We start from the raw sequence: 16,216 nt of genomic DNA on the forward strand, positions 1-16,216 counted from the left end.
TGAGCAGGGGTTATTTTTGGAGTGTAACTCCCTTATCCTGACTAGGAAGAAGGGTCCCTATTTGGGCAATGGTTCAAGCCCTTGCCAACTAGGGACCCCCATTTTTAACAGTGGTGCTGCTGCACGCTACGCGTAGGTGATTCGATGGGTAAAATACTCACTACTGGATCAGTGTTGTCATTCGGAGCTTGTGTGATTAATTGCTGTGTCCTATGATGAACTGAACACCAGTGATTGATGAGAGTTTACTAACTAGTTATCAGAGAAGCAAGAGTGCAGTGGTGAGTACATTGAATTGGAGAATAAGTGTAAAAGCATTCAAGATAATCAAGCTATTATTGATGAAAGAAAGTGCATTGCTTGCAAGAACATGATCAGGAAACATCTATGACGCTAATCTCAATTCTGGTCTGGATTCTGAGTGGACTGTCAATTTTTCAAATGAATCGTATGTATAACTCTACAATCAAACATTCCTAAAACCCTGCCTGTTTGAAGAGAACACTGCCACACAGAAAATTATTGTATTAGAATTGTTTTCCTTACTTATAACTTGTCGCATCTGTGTTAGGTTTATGACCCTTAATGTTATTTTGTGAAGTTTATACTTCGTAAAACCCAGTAAAAATCATTTGAAATGACAAAAAAGTAGGAGGGTCGTGCTTTTTGCACATCGTTGCTACAGCAACATCGCAGTGGTTGCTATGGCAGCTGAAAGTCATTGCCACCATCACATCCTGTCCTTCCTCAAGGTATCTCCCAAGATGTGATCTTAGAGCCAACTCCACCAGCTCTGGAGTGGAGGGGATATGAAACCAGGACATTCTTAATGGCGCTGAGACCGTCTTCCCAGAATTGGTACAGTTTGGGACCGCACCACCTGATGTGTAACAGGTCTCCCTGAAGCCAGCACCTCCTCCAACATTTTAACTCAGAGTAGCAGACATACGGGGAAGCTTGTTAGGGTCGTATGGCCAATCCTACAAATGATGTAAGTATACTTCCGCGATCATTGAGCTTCTGGTGCTCTTAGCTATAGGAAGAAAGAGAACAACCAACTGATGGTTGACACTGCGCACAGTGCTGGGGGTGACTAAGACCCTAGACTGTTAATCACATTGACATAAAAAATGGTCAAACACAACGGCATATGTAGGGAAAACTGAACGTAAAATTGAAACTCGTATCACGGAACATAAATCCAGGATTAGAAACAAAAACACTACCTCAAGCCTTGCTATTCATTGGACCGAAGCTCAACATACAATCTCACAACTTCGCTTCTAAATCATTGAAACCATTAATGTCAGGCCAGGGGTTGACATCACTAATCTACTACTACGCAAAGAAATCTTTTGGATTCAGAAATTGCACACCCTGGCTCCGTTTGGTCTTAACGATCGTCTAGATTTGTCATGTTTTTTGTAGACATTCTCCTCAACAACTCTCAGCTCACAAATTCTCAGTGTATCCTTTAACATTCTGGGGTTCGCTATCCTTCTCACTACATTATTCCCACACAGCACCCATATCATTCTCCACAGACTTTCACTCGTCATCCGCCTTCTCGCTAAATTCACCCTCTCTTCTTATCTCAAGCGTATCTTTTTACATTATTCAATGGCTGCATTTGTATAAGATTGTCGTTCTTTGCATGTACATTGCCCGCTAGCATTCGACCTTCTCATCCATTGCCCATACTCGAGTCCTTTATTTATTCTTGTCACTCTTCATATTTAGACACCGTTTCATAACATCTCACTACGTCCCTTACTATCTTATGGACTCACTAAGCATTCATATCCCTCTTCCTCATTTGTTCACTGTATCCGTTGAGGCTTCTTATATGATGCACGGCCCCACCTCATAGGGCTCTCGTTTTCCAATTTTCATCTCAGGTTTCTTATTATTGTTTTCCATATTTTTTATATATTTTGTTATTTTATTTTTTCCTTTTTTCATTTATTCATTTATTTCACTCCATTTGTATTCACATTTCCTGTGATATCTTTGGTATCCGATCTCTGGCTCCTCTCTCGTGTTTCAGTCACGCTGAACCTTTCCATCATGGCGATCCCTGTCAGTCCTGTTTCTAGCTTAACTATACCCCGGAAGTCCGCATTCGCATTAGTCCTTCCGTTCTGGTTGCATTTAATGGCGTGTGGTTTGAACTCGAGGATCTCTCTCCGGTATCGGACGCTTCCCGTCACTACGGTCCACGCTACGCTTCTTGCACCACATTAGTAAGTACTCAGCCCACCCGTGTGTCCTTCCTACTTATACTTCATTACTTTGTCGTAACCCTCCCAGCACTCTTGTTTACTTCATGCTTCTTTGCTTGCAGTTCTCACCCTCGCGGCTCCACATTCAGAATTGTTGGTAAGTGGGGTTTATTCCGTTCCGACCATGATTCACACTGGATAGCATTATTTCCGTTCCTCATGTTTTTTCCTTTTTTTCAATACAGCAGCGTTGTTGTCCGGTAGTCATGATTATTTCCTCATTGAGGTCCTAGCGGCATAGTACATGAGTTGAGGCTCACTCGCCATGCTTACTCCATTCCTTCACCTACCTCTCTTCGGCACTATTTTTTCCTCTAGCAGTTCAAACTTTGTCCACCAACACTACTATGGTGCCCTTACACCTTTGGGTGATGTTACCTTTCTACTTTATATAGAATCTTACACTCCTTGCATAGCCCGATTAACAGTGGCACGTTGTTTTGAGGACCCACTTAGGGTAATTCACTGTTGGTAGCTACACAATCAGTGATGTTTACCATTGAGTATCATGCAATGTAAACCTTAGGTTTGAGTAATATCCATGATCATTATGTTCCTTTTTGTCTGCAGATTGCCCCTGACGAAGGGACACCAAAGTCCCGAAATGCATTGGGCTCATCATCATGTCATCATGTGATCAAACAACTGTACTATGTATCATATTTATGCTTTGTTAGAAATGCATTAGGTTGATGACTGTAAATAATTGTTATATTATATTAATGGATTGACAATCTTTGTATTTATCTACTACATATATGAATCAATATATGTTCGTTTGATTCGGACCGTTGTGTTTGACCATTTTTTATGTCAATGTGATTAACAGTCTAGGGTCTTAGTCACCCCCAGCACTGTGCGCAGTGTCAACCATCAGTTGGTTGTTCTCTTTCTTCCTTGCTTAAATGCCCGATAGACAGCGAGCATAACACTGCAGCACCTATATCATCAACTACAACTGAATTGTAAAGTAAGCCAATTGGAGTGCGCTGCTCCCCAACTACTTAGCTATAGGCACACACAGTACACTGTATTCCTTATTTTCACTTTCCTAATGCTTCCCGTGTGCCCACATTTTTTTAAATCTGTTTTTATTAGTTTTTAATTAACCAAGCAGACATTCACATCACGGTTCTTCATTTGTTTAGGTTGCAACCACTCTTTTGTTACATATAGGTTCAACTTTGCATGGAGTTTTTTATGTATAATAATAATATTGTTCACATTAAACACTCTGTCATTGAATCACACTGTGCGTAGCACGTTTAGCCCCATCCGTACTGCCCGTTGGGAGTCCGCCATTGGGGGTGTTTCATCGGTACTATACTAGTGTGTGAGTTGTGGGTCGGTCTGCCAACTTTGGAGGCGGACAATAATGCTCGGGACAACTTAAACAAAACTAGGACAATAGTGCTCGATTTAACTCGAACTAGAGCAACCCTTCCCGTGCCCCATCTTGATAGGCTCCCTATGCACCTCCTCGTCTCCATCTGTAAGTACATGGTGCCAGGTCTACATCTGGTGCTATCTGATTGTGGTTTTTTGGGCACTACCTCTACTCTGCGCTTTGGGTGTTAACACGTCTCTTCTAATTCACATTGTGTAGTCGTGATGGGTGCCAATATGTCATCCTTGTCATTGGTTACTCCGAGTATTCTCCGAGTCATGGACAGCTCCACAGCATGTGTAGCTGGTCCGCGTCTATGGTATAGCATCATGGGCACCCTGCGTCTGCGCGGTTGAAAACTTTGTTTATTTAAGCCGGGGTAAGAAATGCTTTTTGTGTTATGTAGTATTGTGTTAATCGACAGCGCATGTTCCACGGTACACTAATAGGACCTTCTAATACAGTGGTGCACTCAGCATCTGTGAAGGGACGGCAAGGATCCCCCACCGAGCTCTGCCGCGAGAATGATAGTGCTGCCGCTGTTTGGCGCCTGAGGGATGCGGCAAACCATTTTGTGAGGTGTCGGCCTTGCCCTATGACATGCAGGTATTGTATCGTTAAGTGTATTGGGGGTTCCTGGGTACAGTTTTGCGCCTCGTGTTATGTATAGGCACCTCTGGTAGCAATGGTATGCTGTGTGGAGCAGCAGCGGGGTTGGAGCCTTCTCCTTGTTGCATGGGTGAAACAGAGTGAGGAGGGCTCGAAAGGACCAGGGCGGGAAGATGGCGGCTGTGTCAGGCAGTGAGAGCCACCTGGCCACCCACTGCAGCTGCGCAGCAAGATAATACTCTTCTAGATTGGGTAGTGCCAGTCCTACTGTTCTAGATCGGGAAGTGCCAGTCCTCCTTGATTTCTCGATAGGTAGAGTTTCCGAAGAGCCACTCAGTGACGGGAGCCTCGTGTGCCCACATGGGAGTATTTCAAACAGTTATGAAAAATCATAAGTATTTGACATCATGACTTTTGAACCTGGCCCTATGGCCATAAACCTTTCAAATTAATCTCGTTTTCTATTTGCGGGCAATTGATGGTGCGGGTGCATCACTGTCATACAGCTCCTGGAGTCCATAACTTTGCCATAAGAGTGCGGTCTTCATTGGATTCAGCAAAAATAAAGAAAATAAAAAACATTAGTTCTTGCTGAATGCATCCACAAGTGATGATATATATATATCACTTTCACCACCGTATCCATGGACTTCCCTTTCGCAGGAAAGAACGGCGAGCAAACCCAAATTCAGTGCTCAGTCAGTGTCTTTATTAAAAGCCTTCAATCCACCATGACCGCCATGACGCGTTACGGCCTACCACGGCCTTGATCACATGACGCGCTATCGGAGTCACATTACCAGTGCTTAGTGCCTGCACACGTGCTTTCTACTTCCTAATGGACAGAGAAGAAATTCGTATCTTGACCATTTGTATGAATGCAAATCAGCAATACAATAATAGATCAAATCGTAAAATCATCTCATCACAATAAATATTTAAAAGAAACAATTCTATGTAAAATACATAAAAATGTTAAAATATTCAATTAGAAAATGACACATGACATTAATATGGAGGTTCTTACCTATGATCTGATAATACCTGTAAAATACAGCGTGGGTCCCCGCCTGTCTATTCCCATGTACTTCATATATATATATTTTTTTTAACAGCCTTTATATTGCTTTATTCTGAGTAGGCAGTTTCTTCTTGTGGGCCCACATCATCCTGGAGAAAAGTTAAAGGAACCGCCAATCTCTCATCACGGTGTTCTGCTTACCCCCCTGGGCACAGACTGCCTCCCTTACCTCAGCGGTGCCCCAGGACCCATGGAGGCCAAAAAGTGACCATCTACCTCCCAATACCGTGTTATACTCCACTAACCCATCAGCCCTCTAGCGCTCTTTGCACTTGTCTTTCTCCTCATGGTCATTGTCTTCCAAATGGATGCAAGAATTCCCATCGGTTAATGTAGGCTAGAGTCCATCTCCACTATTCAAACAACCCGCAATTACTGGATCTGGGTGTTCTTTTCCGCGTGTGAGCATTGCCCGCTGGATGTACCGGCTCCTCTCTTATTCCTGGTGGTGGCTGTTGGAGGGATAAGGGCTTTTTTTCCCCCTTCCTCTTGCTTTTTCCTCTCTCTGGCCCACTGGCCTCATCCCCAGTTCCCAGATCATCGCAAAACCCCTCAACATTGGCTGCGTCCACAGTGTGGATCGTGTCAGTATCTATTGCTTCTGTCTGCTGCAGAGATTCAGGTTCATAGGGGCATATTATCAAGGGCAATATCGCCACTTTTGCGGCACTTTTTGCCGAAAAAGCGGCGATATTTTAATCGCCCTTTTAACAAGCCTGCGCTAACAGGCGTTAGCTATTGTTTCTTTTCCACTTTACATGTCAGCGATATACATCACTAATGACATGCAAAGTAGGAGTTCCTGACTAACACGTCATGGAAACACTCGCAGACACAACTTCGATCTATTATCAACGCGGCCCCAGAACCGTGAAGCGATTAAAAAAGCCGCGCTAGCCGCGGTTATCTCCGGTACTTAACGTCTGCAAAAATCCTGACTTGCCTATCTGTATCATGGGAGGTGGATTGTACGGCTAAGTCCACATCTCCCTATCAATAAGGATTCCCCTATCGCTGCAGGTTTATCGCTGGATTCCCAGCGATAATCCTGCATTTCGCCTCTATCACCGGATTTTTAATCGCCTTGGAGAAATGCTTTGATAATAACGCGATATCTCGGCGATTAAATCCAGTGATAGCCGGCGTTGGCCAAAATCGCACAAAGCGGGAAATGAAATATTTATCGCGTTTCCTTGATAATATGCCCCATAGTGTCTCTACCTTCCTTGATGCTGTCCATTCTTGTCTCTTCTCTGCGCTCGGAGCAACCACAAAAGGAAGTGTTCATGTGAGGGAGGATTCCAGATGGCTGACTACCCAGCAGGCTGTGGGGCTTTTCCATCAGAGCCCGGCCCTCGTGTTCCCATATTTTACTGATGCTGTTTTGCATATTAAGGTAGAACCTTCTTCTTAAATCGAATCCTCGCTGTTATAAGCCGATGCTTCGCTGTGGCACATCACTTATCTGGCAGGATCTGGTACGGCAAAGGTTGTTGGATTTGATTCCATAGGGTTGTGTTTGTCAAGACCACAGACTTGTAAAGTTAAATGCTGCAGAGGCAACTAGGCAACCTCTTGGTCACTTCTGAGATACAGAAATAGAGTAAATAGAAAGATTCAAAAGGCAAATGTATCGTGTTCATACAAAAAAAAAACATTTAACACCAAAAAGGTGGGCAAAAAAAAACAATGGATAACGAGCACTGGCAAACCAATAGTTCTCACCTTTTGGGTCCAATTGGATTTGCCAATGGTTTTATCATTCCTTATGCTGTGCCGCATGACGGAATAATAAAACAAAAACAAAAATTCCTTTTGACACTGCCTGCTGCATCATTCTATATGCACATGCACCACGCATGACTGCACGCCCACAAAATGGCGCATTAAATAAAACATTCGTTATTTCTTTTCTGAAAGCAGGTGGTGGGAAACAAGATGGGTGGTCTCTGGTGGAGGCTAGGTTTTTAAAGTGGGTGGAGGAAACGACACAAGGTGAAAGCAAGATGGAGACACATGTGTGGGACCAAAGCGACGTGGATGAGGGGTGGAAGCAAAACGATGTCGTGATTGGGGGGGGCGGAGAGATGAGTGACCTGATTCCTTGGGTAAAGGGGGAAGATAGAGAGATACGCATCAAGCTGGCTTTGGTGGGTCTTGTTCTCCAGGAAGGATGCTGAACCAAACCACTGACTCTGATGCTGACATGCTCACGAGGTTGGTAGTGGAGCAATCATCAGCCAATGACGCAGAGGATGGTGGGGGTAAGTACTGTGACTAGAGCACAGTTGAAAAGATGTCTTCAGTTCTTCTTGAATGCTCAGGGGGCAGTTTCATTTCACTATCATGACCAGACCTCTGAAACAAACAGAGAAGGCTGGAGGTTGAAAGCCAGGCTTCCATGATGAAGGTAAAATCACGTGATCTATGACCCACAATACACCACAGGAAGTGACTTCACCTAACCTTTGACTCAATGGCATCGTCCTTCACAAAGGGTTAATATGAAGAAGGTCTCGTTCTATATTTTGAATAAACAATGTAGAAAACTGGGGAGGAGCCTAGCGCGCAACCAAGATGGCCGCGTAGGTGCGAGGCTCCCGAGGACCTCCGCGACCTCCTGCATAAATCCTGACCATATCCTGTCCTAGACGAGGGGACTGTGTTCGTGAGACCGAGCTGAGGTGCCACCCGTTTTCCGTTTCCAAATCGGACCTCGGACACCGGCGGGAGCATCGATTGAGGTTTGCGGCCTTCTCCACGCCGGCCCCCCGGATTGGAGTTGTGGGGCGATCCGGAGACAAGGTGAACAACAGCGGCGGGCGAGGCTGGGCGACTCGCGTGCCCCGCGCTTTCACTTTCGCTTTCGCGCCCTCCTTGCTGCCAAGCGAGGTAGGGTCGCGGGGCGGCGTGCGGTGGTGTGGCTTCGTCGGGGTGCCCTGCCGGCCCGCCAGCGGTGACCCGCCCTACGGAGCTGTGGTCGCCCCCCCCCGGAGCCCGTGAACTGGTTTGTCAGCCCCTTTCAAGGAGATTGGCACGATTTGGGGACTGGAGCCATGTCCACGAAGCAAGATGGCGACCGGGCAAAGGTGAAATCGACCCGCCGTGGCGCAGCCCATCAATCCAACAGCATGGACCGCTACACCCTCCAGAAGGGATCTCCAGAGGCGCCGCGTAGGTCCCCTGTGGGCCCGACTGATGCTCCTGCTCTGCCCGCGGATCTGACCCTCCGAGACGTCATGGGCGCCATCGCCGAGATGAAGGCCTCGGTGGACCAGCGCTTTGACACTCTGGCGCAGAAGATTGACTCGATCCTCGTGGATGTGGGCCTGGTGAGGGCCGATCTGTCTAAGACGAATGACCGGGTCGACTCTTTGGCCCACACCACCTCGGGCCTCACAACGGACGTGGCGGCCCTCCAAAAGGAGGTGCGCCGACTTGGCCAGGCGAGCGCCCTGATGGATCGTCGACTGGAGGATTCCGAGGGTCGGGCCCGGAGGAACAATGTCCGCATTGTCGGGGTGCCGGAGGGACGTGAGGAGGAGGCGGCAGATCTGTTTGTGGAGGACCTGATCCTCACCCGTCTCCAGCCCCGGGGGCTGAGTAAACTCTTTGCGGTGGAACGTGCCCACAGGGTCCCCGGAGGAAGGCCTAAGGTCGGAGCCCCTCCGAGGCCTCTCATCGCCCGGATCTTCAACTTTCGGGACAGAGACGCTATCCTGCAGACTTCTAGGCAACAAGGACCGGTCAGACTCGACAATGTGGACGTAAACTTTTATCCTGATTTTACTCCGGCAGTCCAGAAGCAGAGACTGAGTTTTCTCGGAGTCAAACGTCGCCTACGGGACCTGAACCTCAAGTATGCGATGCTTTTTCCAGCGAAGTTGAGGGTAGAGGTGGATGGCCGCATGCACTTTTTTGATCGTCCCGAGGCGGCCGGGGACTGGTTGGACACTTTGCCCGGGGATCGGGGCCGGGGGGTGGGGGGGCGCGGTTGGTGGGGAGGGCTTGCCGGATCAGGACTGAGGGACTAATAGTAGGCCTTGCTCTGGACAACATTATTGTCATCATTGACTGATTGTGTAAGTTCCCCTCCCGTGGAGGTCGTACGGGGTCTCTTGGGGGCTTTCCCTCCTCCTCTGGGGGACTAGTTAGTTTTTTCATCTATGGGGCGACAGGCACACTGCACTTTGGGGGGGCTGTTTGGGCTCATGCAGGGGTGCAGGGAGGGGGGAGTTCTGTTGGGATGGGTGGGTTGGGGTGGGGTGTTGTTTGTTTTTACCGCAAGGCAAACCCTTTACTGTATTGGTGTTTTTGAGGTGCTCTCGGGGGGACGAATGATGGCTTCTGTATGTGATGGGGGGTAGGGACTTGACTTTGTTGTCTTGGAACGTTAATGGACTGGGGGATAGGATTAAGCGAGGTGTGGTCCTGCAGTATCTGAAACGAATTTCGCCAGATGTGGTCTTTCTGCAGGAGACACACCTTATTGGTAATTCCTTTTGTGCCATGAATCGGCGTGGCTATCGTTTGGTGGCCCACTCGGGCTTCACGTCTGGCTCGCGGGGGGTGGGCATCATGGTTAAGAACTCGCTCCCGCTGGAAATAGACGAGGTGCGCCATGATGAGAGGGGACGCTACACTGCCTTGGTGGGGAGAATGGAGGGCAAAGTGGTTGTCTTTGTTTCAGTGTACGTCCCGCCGGGGCTACAGTCTACCACCTTTGCGGACCTGGGGCGCCTCCTTCTTGACCTTCCGGGGGGGCTTCTGGTGGTTGGGGGGGATTTCAATGCGGTGGTTTCTGGGACTATGGATCGTCACCCCCCTAGGGACCTCCCCCGGGCGCAGGCGTTGCTGTCCGGCCTCTTAGATACATTGGGATTGGTGGACTGCTGGCGCTTAAAACATCCCACGCAGCTGCAATACACCTTCCATTCGGGTGCCCATGGTAGCCTCTCGCGGCTTGACCATATCCTTGTCCCTGCGGCCTATGCTGGGAGGGTGGGTGAGGTGTGCCATCTGGCGCGGGGTATTTCAGATCACTCCCCGCTCCTGTTGCACTTTGGTGTCCTCCCGAGGGGGGAGGGCAGGGTAGCTCCAATCAATGCCTGGTACCTGCGCGACCCCACCATTCGTGCTGACTTGATTAAATCCTTGCAGCGGTATTTTGAGGAGAATGTGGGGTCTGTCCCTTCGGCTATCTCCCTTTGGGAGGCCTTCAAGACAGTTATTAGGGGGGAGGCCCTCTCCTTCATATCCCATGCCCGGAGGCGCGAGCAGGAGGAGGTGACCCGGGTGGAGGCCGAAATTACTGAATTAGAGGGTGCTCTGGGGAGTGGGGTGACGGATGCTGCACTGCATGTTCTACACCTTAAGCAAGCGGCCTATAGGGCCCTCGTCACGGAGGCAGCCAGGGGCCTCAGTAGAGAGCAACAGGGGCGACTGTATGATGTGGGTGATAAGGCTGGTAAATTGATTGCGTGGTTGGATAAAAAGGAGAGAGCGAGTCGTGTGGTCCCGCTGATTGAGAGGATGGATGGGGTACGTGTCACCGAGCCAGAAGACATTGTCTCTTGCTTCGCGGATTATTTCCGCGAGGTGTATTCCCCGGTCTCTCCCTGCTCGGAGGCGGATTCCCATGCCCTGCTTCGGGATATCGCGCTGCCCTCCCTTTCGGTGGAGGACAGGGAGTCGTTGGATGCTGCTCCTACCTCGGACGAAATTGCCCTTGCCATACGCTCGGTCGCATCTGGCAAGGCCATGGGCCCGAACGGCATCCCTATCGAGTTGTATAAGCTGCGACCGGACGTATTGGCACCCCACCTCCGCGCGATGTTCCTGGCGGCCCACTCGGGAGGCTCCCTCCCGCCGGACCAACGCCTGGCTACGATCGTGATGGTCCACAAGGAGGGGAGACCCCGAGACCGGGTTACCTCCTATCGGCCTATCTCGCTCTTGAATGCGGAGCCCAAAATCCTTGCCAAGGTGCTCGCCACCCGGCTGGTCGGCGTGGTGGGCGATTTGGTCCACCAAGACCAGTCTGGCTTTATTCCCCATCGCAACACGGCCCTCAATCTGCGGCGCTTGCACGGGGTGCTCGCGCATGTTCCGTTTGTGCGGGAGCCGGCCATCTTGGCGTCCTTAGACGCCACCATGGCGTTTGACACGCTCGAATGGCCATACATTTGGGCGATGCTGGCGAAATTTGGATTTGGACCGGGATTCATCAGCTGGGTCAAATTGTTGTACTCGGGCCCATTAGCGCAGGTGGTAGTGAATGGACGAGTCTCGGCCCCATTCGCGCTGGGACGGGGCACGCGACAGGGTTGCCCCTTGTCGCCGCTCCTGTTTGCATTGGCCCTGGAACCCCTGGCGGAGTGGCTGCGGTGGCACCCTTCCATCCGTGGTCTCCGTTGGACCCCCGAATATGAGGACCGCGTGTCCCTCTACGCTGACGATATCCTTTTGTACCTAGCCTCCCCGCGCAAATCACTGATTGTCCTGGTTGATGTCCTGCGCTCCTTTGGCCGTAACTCAGGCCTCGTCATCAACTGGGCTAAATCATGTGTCTATGTGCTTTCCGGGGAGGCTCCCGTCCTCCCGCGGGGCTGTCCGATCCAGATTGCCTCGCAGGGGTTTCGGTACCTGGGTGTCTATATCACGCTGGACCCGGAGGCCCGCTACGAGCGAAATTTGCTTCCCCCCCTCCAGCGCTTGAAGGAGGACGTCGCGCGCTGGCGGCGCCTGCCGCTTTCGCCGCTCGGCCGGGCGGCATTGTTTAAGATGATGTCGTTGCCGCGCTTCCTGTACGCTCTCCAGAACACTATGGACCTAGTCCCGGCGCGCTACTTCCGTGAGGTGGAGAGTCTACAGCGCCTCCTGTTCTGGGACGGGAGGCCGCGTATAGCCCTGGCGAAGTTGACGCTCCCGTGGTATGACGGGGGGATTGCCCTCCCGGACATTAAGCGGTATTACTGGGCCTCCCAGCTAGCTGCAATTAATCACGGCCTCTATGGGCCCGCCTTGAACCCGGCATTTGAAATGGACAAAATGCTCCTGCCCGGTGGCGACTACAATCGAGCGCTCTACTCTGGCGCGCCGGATCCCCGCTTGACGGGGCCCACGCGTGTCATGGTGCGGGTGTGGCACGCGGCCAATGCAGCTATGGGGTGGAAGGACCGTTTGACCCGGGCGTCGCCGTTGTATGCGCCTCAGCGGTTGGGCTCCTTGTGGACCTCGAAGGGCTTCGAGAAGTGGGACACGATTGGCATCAGTAAAGTGGGGGACCTCTGGACGAGAGGGGGATTTAAAACATTCGAGACGCTGCAGACGGAGTTTCAGCTGCAGGGCAGTGAATACTTTCGGTACTTGCAGGTCCGTCACGCGCTGGGCTCCGTCTTCCCAGACGTCGCCTCCATCCCGGAGTCTTCCCCCCTGGAGGATAGAGTGCTGGATGGCCACGTTCCGGACAGCACGATCTCCCTTATTTACAAAAAATTGATCAATGACCGCTCGGGCCTGCTGACCGGCCTCCGTGAGGCTTGGGTTGCCGACGGGCTGGAGTTGGACGACGAAGACTGGATTTCCGCGGTGGCCTCTCCGAAGGAGGTGGCCATACCGGCTCGCCTTCGCTTCGTCCAGCTCAAGATCCTCCACCGGGTTTACATGACGGGGCCAAGGCTTCTGCGTATGGGCTATGCTGATGATGGGCTGTGTAGGCGTGGGTGTGGTGCTTTGGCGACTTTTTTGCATATTCTGTGGGAATGCCCGAAGGTGGAGCGATTCTGGCGTGGTGTGCATGAGGTCCTGCGAGTGGTTACGCATGTCGTGCTGCTGCCTGAAGTGAGGAGATGCCTGCTGAATGTGTGGGAACCAACTGATTACTCGGTTCCGCAGACGCGATGGGTGACTCTGGGATATATGATAGCTAAGCGTGACATTGCTCAACTGTGGGGATCCCAGAGGCCCCCGGCGGTGTCGGCCTGGAAAGAACACATGGATTGGTGCATGTTCCGAGAAAAAGTGGTGTATGTGGCGAGGGGTAAGCCTGGGGCGTGGGTGAAAGTATGGGGCCCCTGGAATGCCTACCGCGGGGGTATTTGCGAGCCACCACGGCTGCCTGCTGCCTCACCTGCTCCGTCCCCCTAGTTGACCCCCTCCCCCAGCCCCGGGCACAGAGTTCCCCCAGTCCTGGATTTGTTTCCCTTCCCCCTCTTTAGATTCCTGTGGATGGTCGGGGTCCCTCATTTGAGGAGCACGTGTGGTTACTTTCGATTGCGGGTTGCCTTGCGGGTGTGGTTTTTCTGTGTTGTTGTGTTTGTATAAAATGAAACCGTATTGTGGGCTTAGAGTCATATGGCCCACGTCGTTGATACCTCCTGATTTACTTCTCTGCAACGCCAAGGGCCTTTTTGTACGTTTGTCAGGTGCTCCTGTCACTCTAGCGGCCGGCCGGAAGGTTGTAGGCCCATACCTGTATATACTTGAGATTGCAATAAACGGTTTCAAAAAAAAAAAAAAAAAAAAAAAAAACAATGTAGAAAACTGGTCTCCGATTAGCAGTATAAACATTGACGGATGTATTGTGAGCATATGATTGTATACATTGTGGTTTGTGAGTGCAATGTATATATCTAGGAGCTGCACATAACTAAGCAAAATACAGCAGAAAATAGCTAACTGCAAACATTTGAATCGAAAGGAGGGTTATTACAGATCAGGAAAAGTCCTGATCTAATGCAAGATTTTGAAGATGAGGAGGACAGGTAGAGTTTGGCGGGCAGAAGATTCCAGAAAGCAGGAACAGAGAAGTAAAAGACTGCAAGGAGGCAGGAAGGGTGGATGTTGCTGTGGTGGTCACAGAAATGCAGAGGAGATCTTCATATGAACTGAGCCGGTAAATCGGAATGAGACGATGGATGGGTGCGGGACCTGCTTCCCAGCTCCCCATTGGCAGGTTTGGGCTCAATATTTCAACCTCGCCCAGACCAGGTTCAATCCGACTCAGCAGCAGATGCCAGTTCCAATGATGCGATGTCCAGACCTCCCCTCAAGCGGCAGAGATAGCAGTGAAGCTCCAGGGCGCTTCTGTCGACGCTGCAGCAGGCTGCAACCCCCCCTCAAGCAGCAGACATAGCAGTGAAGCTCCAGGGCGCTTCTGTCGACGCTGCAGCAGGTTGAAACCTCCCCTCAAGCAGCAGACATAGCAGTGAAGCTCCAGGGCGCTTCTGTCGATGCTGCAGCAGGCTGAGCACAGTGACAAGACTCGAGGTCACCATGAGGAAGAGGTGAGCAGGGCCGGATTTAGTGCTGGTGGCGCCCTGTGCGACAATGTTTGTTGGCGCCCCCCAATGACCACCTCCACCACGGATTCTCTCACTAGCACCCTTTAACAGTGACCAAGTCTCCATAACCACACTCTCTCAGATGCATTGAATTAGTTATACAGCACCACTCATACCAATCATACGTGTGTAAATCAGTGTATAGGAAATGTTACATAAGCCAAAGGACTAAAAGTGTAGGAGTCACATGTCATCCATACTGGTAGGCAGTATAGTTTTTAGAGTGCTTGGTGTGGAGAAGCACAAACTCCGAGCCGAAAAAGAAACAGCATAGTTGGGAGTTTTCTTTAATAAGAATCGATTTCTAGCCAAATTAACTCTTTTTGCAACATCAATCAATGCTCTAATAATGTATACTTTGCAGTGTGTATGCAGGTCTAGGATGAAAATGAATAGCTCACTATTCTATATTAGGACTTTAAGTTAGAAATTGCAAGTAACAAAAGGATGTCTCTTTTGAAAGCAGTAACCTGCTGATTTGTTTACATCATACGCACTCTGTAATCTACTGGTTACACGTTCTTTGCAGCAGGCACATTAACCCTCTGCACTAACTTCACCGAAGTCAAAACTTCAACTATGCTAAATGCTCATCTCTCTCCAGGAAGATAATTAATCACACGACTTATCTTGACACTAATGTGAGACCTAGTCATTGCCGGGGGAAAGAAACGCTGCAGCAGGTGCTTCAAAAGCATAATAAACTTTCAAACACGGCGCCCCAAGGAAGCCAGCACCCGGTGCGGTGGCACCGGTCGCACCTCCCTGAATCCGGCCCTGGAGGTGAGTCAAAGAAAGATGGACGGAGAGAAGAATTGGTCTGATACGAGGCTGCCAGTATGCTATAGGGAAGGCAAAGAGAGGTGCGTGCGTGTGTGTGTATGTGTGTGTGTGCGCACGTGCGTGAGTATGTGTGTGTGTGCGCGTGTGCATGTGTGTGCGCATGCGCGTGTGTGTGTGTGATGTGTGTGTGTGCGCGTGTGTGTGTGCATGTGTGTGTGTGTTTGTGCGTGTGTGTGGTGTGTGGTGTGTGCGTGCATGAGTGTGCTCGTGCATGGGCATGTGTGCACATGCGTGCGTGTGTGTGTCACAAATACTTTACACATTGCTTCTCTTGATAAGCCTGACTGCTCTGCACCACGCTACCAGAGGGTGAGCACAGGTCATCTCAGTGTTGTGTCTAGTTTACCCTGACTCGAGTTTTGGGTCTATTTTGTTTCCGTCATTTACAAGCTGAAGAACCCAAGAGTCTGAAATGTTTGACTCCCAGAATCTGAAAGCTCTGGATCCTCCACCGACTCTGCCGGAATAGTCAGGATCCAGAGGCTGCTGCAGGTGCAGGAGGCATAGCTGGCTGCTGGAGGTGCTGGGGGCATAGCTGGCTGCTGGAGGGGCTGGGGGCATGCATGGCTGCTGGAGGTGCTGGAGGCATAGCTGGCTGCCGGAGGTGCTGGGGGCATAGCTGGCTGCTGGAGGGGCTGGGGGCATAGCTGGCTGCTGGAGGTGCTGGGGG

Source organism: Triturus cristatus, chromosome 1_1 (genome assembly GCF_964204655.1).
Source record: "Triturus cristatus chromosome 1_1, aTriCri1.1, whole genome shotgun sequence".
Classification (NCBI taxonomy): Eukaryota; Metazoa; Chordata; class Amphibia; order Caudata; family Salamandridae; genus Triturus; species Triturus cristatus.